Below are 7,193 nucleotides of genomic sequence, written 5' to 3'. Positions count from 1 at the left end.
AGAGAGAGACAGAGAGACAGAGAGAGAGAGAGAGAGAGAGAGAGAGAGTGGAGAATGGAAAATGAGGAAACTATTTATCTCACTCAGACTCTTAAAGGTCTCTCTGACCATTTCTAGAATCAGAATATTTGTCCTAAGTTTGAAACGACTTCCAGACAAAGAGGACGGGACCAAACTGAACATTTTGTCCACTCATGTTTTACCTGTTTGAAAGAAACACCTGAAATATCTTCACATCTTCACAAGCTCATGAATGCTTTATGTTCCAAAAACTAAAATCTTCAAAAGTCAGAAAAATGGGGCGCTGGTGGTGCAGTGGGTAGTGCGCACACCCATGTACAGAGGCTGTGGCCCAGGTTCAAATCCGACTGTGGCTCCTTTCCCGCATGTCATTCCCCACTCTCTCTCTCTCTCCCTGATTTCCAGCTCTGTCCACTCTCCTGTCTCTCCATTAAAGACACAAAAAGCCCAAAAATAAATTGTAAAAAAAAAATGTTCATGGTGTTTGAATGAGCAGCTTGCCATCACCTCTTTCTGACACCGTAAATGATAAATGGACTTGAGCTTGTTTAGTTCTTTTCTTGCTGATTACTCAAAGCGCTTTTACTGCGCAGGTCACACACACATTTTTGCTCCGTTCAACAGCACACATGCTGCACAACTACGAACATTTTCTGAAGCGCAGCTGGATTTCAGAATCAGAATCAGAGTTATTGTCCAGGTGTGCTCACACACACACACAAGGAATTTAACTTTGGTGAACTGGTGCTCTCTTATGTACAGGTACAACATTAAATATCAACAATAAACAGAATTAGAAAATACTAATATTTACATGACTAAATATGAAACAGTGCAGTGGTGAATAGTGCTAAAGATGCTGAAGTAACATGATGAGTAAAATGCAGTTATGTGACAGATGGCTCAATTAAGATGTCAGTTACAGTATCTACATAAATAAGTGTGTGTATATTGATCATTTAAATTAAATAACATATTTTTACATATATGTATAATTCACAGTGAGTTTCACATTTGTGAGTTAACTTGTTGTTGATTCAGTGCCTGTTTCAATGTACCGTTGATGAAGAGATGGGATTTATAAGATCGCAGTGTGTACACGGTGCATTACTTAGAAATTTGTTCAGGACGCTCTGAGTTTCCTGTTCAGCTTGATGTTTGCAGGAAAGGGTTTTTGAAATAGATTTGGCCCTCAGAGCAGAGCTGAGCCAATCGAGGTAAGTATTGATAACATCATCAGAAAATAATAAAAAAACAAATAAAAAACATGCTGTAGGTGTTTAACATGTGATCATGTTGGGGGGGCCATTATTTCCTAGTTTGACCATGTCATTCAGCTGCAGCTCATTGGTACATTTTTTAAACTTTCATGCAGCGCCATGTTCCTGTCACTCACCGCTTGGTGGAGATAGAACGGGTAGAGAACTGTGAACGGATTACACAAAAAAAAAAAAAGATTAAATATTAAAGTTGTTCTCCTTTGACCGGCCGAGTGTTCTCTGCAAACTGATCCGAGGGAGGTCAGTCATTCAGAGATCAGAGGTCAGGACATGGGACGAGAGCGCAGACGAAGAAGATGAGCCGAGGGACTTCCTGCGACCCCCCCGACCCCCCCCCGACTGTGATCTCAATCCTCTGTCTGCAGCCTGGGGGCGATTTGCAGCAGCAGCAGCAGCTTCAGAGTCCTGAAAGTGCAGTCTGAGTAGTCATGAGTTGTCGCGGGGCGGGAGATGTTGTCATGGTTAAGAGGTGTCAATCACAGGAGATTAAGGGGAGGTTGCTCAAGTGGGGGTCTGCTGGGAGTCTCCTGAGTCAGGCTGTCTCTCCCTGAACCGTTGTTCAATGTGCACATATGAACTAAGATATGAGAAGATGCAGGTGAAGCAAACACACTCCCCTCAGGCATGAAAGAAAGATGATGGTATGAATGATGTATCGTGCTGTTACACACACTCACACACTCACACACATTGAGAGAGGGTGCAGGGGAGACACTGGACTACATTCATGGCTTCTGTCTGCAGAAAGGGAAAGATGACTGACAGACGGCTCACCCCCCAATTTATCTGTCCTGTGTGTGACTTCTCTGGAACACGAACTTGGATTTCATTTCATCGTTGTCATGAAATGTTCAGGCCCGATTGTTCAAAAGACAAAAAGTTTCTTTATGTCACACATTTCAACAACAAGGTAATTCAAAGTCCTTCACACAAGACATGAAAAGCATCAGGACAGAGGAAAGAAAAGAAACATTAAAATAGAACATCACTGAAATTATTAAATCTGAAAATATGTTCAAATAAAAATAATTAAAATGGAATTAATTTAAATTAAAAAAAAAAGGAAATTAATTAAAAGAGTTAAAAAAATTATAATAATTACAGTGCAGAGTAAAAGTTTAAAATCTTATACTGTTTAATTAAAGGCAGCTGTAAACAGGTGAGTCTTCCATTTAAAAGAGCTAAAACCTCCAGTTTGGTGCGCGTCCTTAAATGCACCAAACCAAGAAACACCAAAGCCATTGATGAGTAGAGAGCGTTTGCTGCAGGAAGCGGCCAGCTGGATGAAAAAGTGCAGAGTCAAGTAGCCTAGTTTAGCTTAATTTAGCTAGCTTAGCTTAGCTTAGGATAGCTTTAAGATTGGAAACAGAACATGATCCAGTCTGGATTTGGCCAAAAGTAATGATCAGTGGTCTGATGTTGCAGCGATGACCGCTCCAGACATCGACAGAAGAAAGACTTCTTGAACATCTTCTTTCAATTTTTCAGAAAGGCGCTATTGACGTCACGACACTCTTTTCAAAACTCCCACTAGTTTTGCCTCCTACTTATCTCGTAATAAATGATCTCAAACACAAAATGGAGCAGTGTCAACAGACTGTTGTCATGGAGACATAACGGGTTGTGGGGGAGCTGAAGTTGATACGAGCGTGCAGCCATATTGGTGATAGTCAGACAATGCTCAGCGGTCCGTCTCCGGAGCACCTGACATGCTGATGCAGAGGTCTCAGAGACTTTCACTCCTTGGTACTGACATGTTGGATCTGTGTTTCTGTAACTTTTGGACCCTCAGCTGTTTGGCAGAGTTACAGTCAAGGTGATCTGAACATAGTGGGGGGAAACTGTCTTGGCGTATAAATACTGCAGATGGACAGATAGAAAGACGAGCTGGCAGACAGAAATACAAAAGGAACAAATGTCAGACAGAGACACAGTTTGTTTCTGACTCGCCTGCTCCTGTCAGTCTGCTCGCCAAAAAGACTTTCCATCAGTGTTTGCGTTTAATGACTCAGAAGAAACAACATACAGATCTTAACTTTCAGAATCAGAATCAGAATCAGAATCTGGGTTTATTGCCAAGTACATTTAAACATTTTGACTTGGTGTGTTGGTGCTAAACAATCAACAATCCCCACCGGATTGTTGATGGACGGCTTGCCAGAAATCTTAGTGTGTGTAACTTTATTGCAGGTTTCACATTTACATACCAACTGTTGAGATATAAAAACATTTTTGGTATTGACAGTGTGGCATGATGCTTTGGGTCCGTGCCTCCCCCCCCCTTTAAACGCCCACCTGTCGATGATGTCAGCTACACGCCTCGCGAGCTGAAGAGTTTGGGAGCCCTTCCTTTAGTTTTACACTTTGGAGTATTGAGACCATAAACTCTGGTGTTTCCTCTCCACAGTAATCCATTCTGACCCTGCAGCTCCCTGGAATGACTGGAACAAGTGTTTTGAAGACCACAGGCCTAATTACCCTGATTACTCTCTCAGCTCTCGGCCCCCAGGGCTCCGGCTCGGCTCGTCATTCACCTGCTGCCGGCCTGAAAAAACCAAAGAGAGAGAGAGAGAGAGAGACAAAGGGTTAATACACAACAGCTTGTTTATCAGGTAACAGTTGCAGCACCGACACCACCTGCTCCCTCCCGGAGCGTTGTTTCAAACCATAAAGGAGAATCCCTTTGATCTGAATTTGATCTCTTAAAGTCTCTTAATAATGACCGATTACTACGAGCTACTTGAACACAATCTTTACTATGGGAGCGATTAGTGATCAGAATTCAAATAATAAAGCTAATTTGAAAATGAAAATGCATTAACAGAAATTTTAATTTTCAGAAAATGGGTGTATTATTTGACTCAAAAATCAATTCATGACTAATTTATCTAATTTGCATTTTAGTTTTCAACTTCAAAAATGCACATTCTTTCTGATCACTAGTCGCTTCCATACTTTACACCCTCAGAGCTCTTAATGAGGTTGTTTAATGTTAGCAGGTAGCAGATATGTTTGGTGGTCCAGATGCAGGTTTGTGTTAGAGCTCTAGTTCCCCCCCATACTCGCCTCCCTTCAACAAAGGCCGCCTGTGGTCGCCTTTTGTCTTGACTCAAAAAGTTGCACTTGAACACACCACAAAGACTACAGCCGACGGCCAACCACCACGTACGTTCTGCTCATGCGTTAGAGGAAATACCTCTCCATGCCAGTAGGGGGCGGTAGTCCGTTGTTATGATACGAGAAGACCATTTTCACACCGCTGTCGGTCACCTCTCGTATTACAGGTCGTCTACTAATGGAGAATAATGTCTGATAAAAAGGTGAAGATGGCGCTGGCGTTGTCAGCTCTTGGTCTTTTAGTGGAAAAAGAAAAGAAGAGGAGGAGGAGACAAATAAGGAGAAACCTCACTAATGGGTGAAAGCATGGAGACTACAGAGACATGCTCAAGAGGCTTTACTGAACCTGAGAGGAGAGCTGGAGAGAAATGAAACCTCCCAACAGCCAATCAGAGAGACTCCTCTTAACGGCGCCGGAAACAACGCAAAAGTTAAGGCGACGACCGCTCACCGACGGTCCAACTAGGACTGACAGCCGACGATCTCCTTGGGCCTTTACACCTCAACACGATGACTAAGGATGAGGAGGAGAGGAGGGTGCTCAGAGGGACAATGTATTGAAAAAAATGAAGGTGCACAATTTAAACAAAGGAAGAGAAGGTAAGATGTGTAAAATAAGTCAAATCAAAATCCAGGGTGAAAAAAGTAAAAAGGGTCCCATTCATGAAAGGACAAAGAAAAGTGCTGCAATTTAATTATTTTCATATGATTGAAATTTAGCAGGTGCACGCTCCCGTCTGTGGAACTGCTTTCCCTCATCAGAGGTGCTAGCTCAGTAAATTTATTCAAAGCACAACTTGAAACCCACATTTTTTTCCTGGTCTTTGAAACATGAAAAGAAAAATCCAATATTTGATTTAAAAAAAAAAAAAAAAAAGTATTTCTTGGTTATTGTTGTTTTTATGCCTCGTCTGTGAAGCGCTTTGGTCAGCTGAGGCGGTTTTAAACGTGCTACACCAATAAACTTGACTTCATTATTTTTTTTGCTGTCGTCCTTGATTTTTTTTTCTAAATCTCCTCTTCAGAGTACGGCGTTGATGTTTTGGTGCTCAGTTCTTGGTCGTGATCACTTTGTGTCTCGTTCTGTGAGAAAAATCAATACAGGGCAAAGATAAAAAACCAAATGATGAACTCTGAATGACAAACTAAGTGGTGTAAATTGATTGTTAGCCCGCCGTTCCACTGTGTATGTAAACGTGTGTGTGTGTGTGTGTGTGTGTGTGTGTGTGTGTGTGTGTGTGCCCCACAGGGAGTGTGTGCTCTGTGATCCAGGTAATGCAGAGCAGAGTGTGAACAGGAGGAACAAACGAGCGGCGACCGCTCTTCATCCATCTTCTCTCTCTCTCTCTCTCTTTGTGACCTTGTTCATCTCGTCTTCTCTTATTGATCGGATGATGGGACGCCGTTTGCAGGGCGCTCCTGACAACCTGGTGACAAGACTCCACAGGGGACGCGGGGCGGGGGGATTCCCTCTGCAAACATGCAGACAGTGACAGAGAGATAAGTGCTGTGATCCTCAGCGCCATGACGCAGCGCTGCAGAAAGTGAAATCTATCAGCTCGGCCTGACAGGCGGCAGGAAGGTGGAGGGTGAAAGTACCAGCAGTCAGATTTGTTACTGGATCAGTGTTAGAGTATGAGAGGTGTGCATGGAAACACACAATAATCCACTTTTTTAATTACCGCTCCAACACTGTATCTGTTTTTTTGGATCCAAACTACAAAGCCATTATTCATCCCATCAGTGCAGACATCTCCCTATCGTTCAGTCGATAGTGGTCGCATGCAATCTGCAGTCGACGTCTTAGCATGTGGCTCCCTTATCGGCATTCCCCTCAAAAGCAACGCGGGATTATGGGTGTTGACACTCGGAGGGGGTCGGCCATTACTCTGATAATTAGTAACACTGCACTGATTCAAATGATCCATCATGGGCCGTGCCCTGCAGATGAAGTCAGTGATTTATCATCGTGCGGGATGTCTGAGGTAGAGTTTGTTCTAAAACTGTGGGGAGAGGACAATAAAGGGAGCGGGAGCGTGCCTATGTTCCCACATTTCTATGTTCCCACATTTCTATGTTCCCACATTTCTATGTTCCCACATTTCTATGTTCCCACATTTCCTTTTTCATAAATTTCTATCAGATATTATTTTATTATTTTCTTTTATTTTCTCCCAGTTTGGTCGCCAATTACACCCAACCTATTGTCCAGTAGCGATGGTCTACAGATGGAATGTAGCGTTTAGCTAAATCTGGTGCGCCCATCTCTTTGTTTATTGCAAACATTTCATGTAAGTGCACATTGTCCTTTTAAATAAACTAACTAAACTAAGTAGCACAGAGGCCTCACAATGACTAGCTTCCGGTCAGATCAGTCGAATGAAGCGCAGCAACTGGACGCAAACCATAGTTGGCAGTACATCAATACCTCTGGAGAGCCGGGTTGGCATAGAGAGGGGGGGGGCTCCTGGGATGCTTGGAGTCACTTTCCAGAAAAATCTTAGAAATGTGGGAACATAGGGCTGACCCTAAGGAACCAGCTGATGGTGGACAGTCTGGACTCCAGATAGATGTCCTGCACTGTAAAATATTTTCATCTAGAGCTTAAGAGTGCTGCATGTCGTCCCCCGCTCTCTCCTCCCCGGTGTTTCCTGTCTCTCTTCAGCTTTCCTCTCTAATAAAGGCAAAAATCCCCCCCCCCCCCCCCCCCCAAAAAAAATATAACTTTAAAAACCTTAACCATATTATTATTTTTTTACAAAACCTAAACCAAAC

At 42.9% G+C, this 7,193-nt stretch overlaps 1 protein-coding gene and 1 long non-coding RNA gene across 3 annotated transcripts in view; one reads left to right on the top strand and one right to left on the bottom strand.

Moving 5' to 3' along the window:
- Positions 1 to 7,193, top strand: part of LOC110002344 (dual specificity protein kinase CLK4-like) — a 444,306-nt gene that overhangs the window by 145,829 nt on the left and 291,284 nt on the right. The window lies entirely within an intron of this gene.
- LOC136182455 (uncharacterized) overlaps positions 3,333 to 7,193 on the bottom strand; it is a 7,420-nt gene continuing 3,559 nt past the window's right edge. Inside the window, exon 2 of the long non-coding RNA XR_010668711.1 lies at positions 3,333 to 3,846. This is a non-coding gene — a long non-coding RNA (uncharacterized lncRNA). The remainder of the gene's footprint in view (positions 3,847 to 7,193) is intronic.

The sequence above is a fragment of the Labrus bergylta genome, chromosome 14, assembly GCF_963930695.1.
Source record: "Labrus bergylta chromosome 14, fLabBer1.1, whole genome shotgun sequence".
In the NCBI taxonomy this organism is placed as follows: domain Eukaryota; kingdom Metazoa; phylum Chordata; class Actinopteri; order Labriformes; family Labridae; genus Labrus; species Labrus bergylta.
The sequence above is the reverse complement of the archived record's forward strand: the minus strand, read 5'-3'. Positions and strand labels throughout refer to the sequence as shown.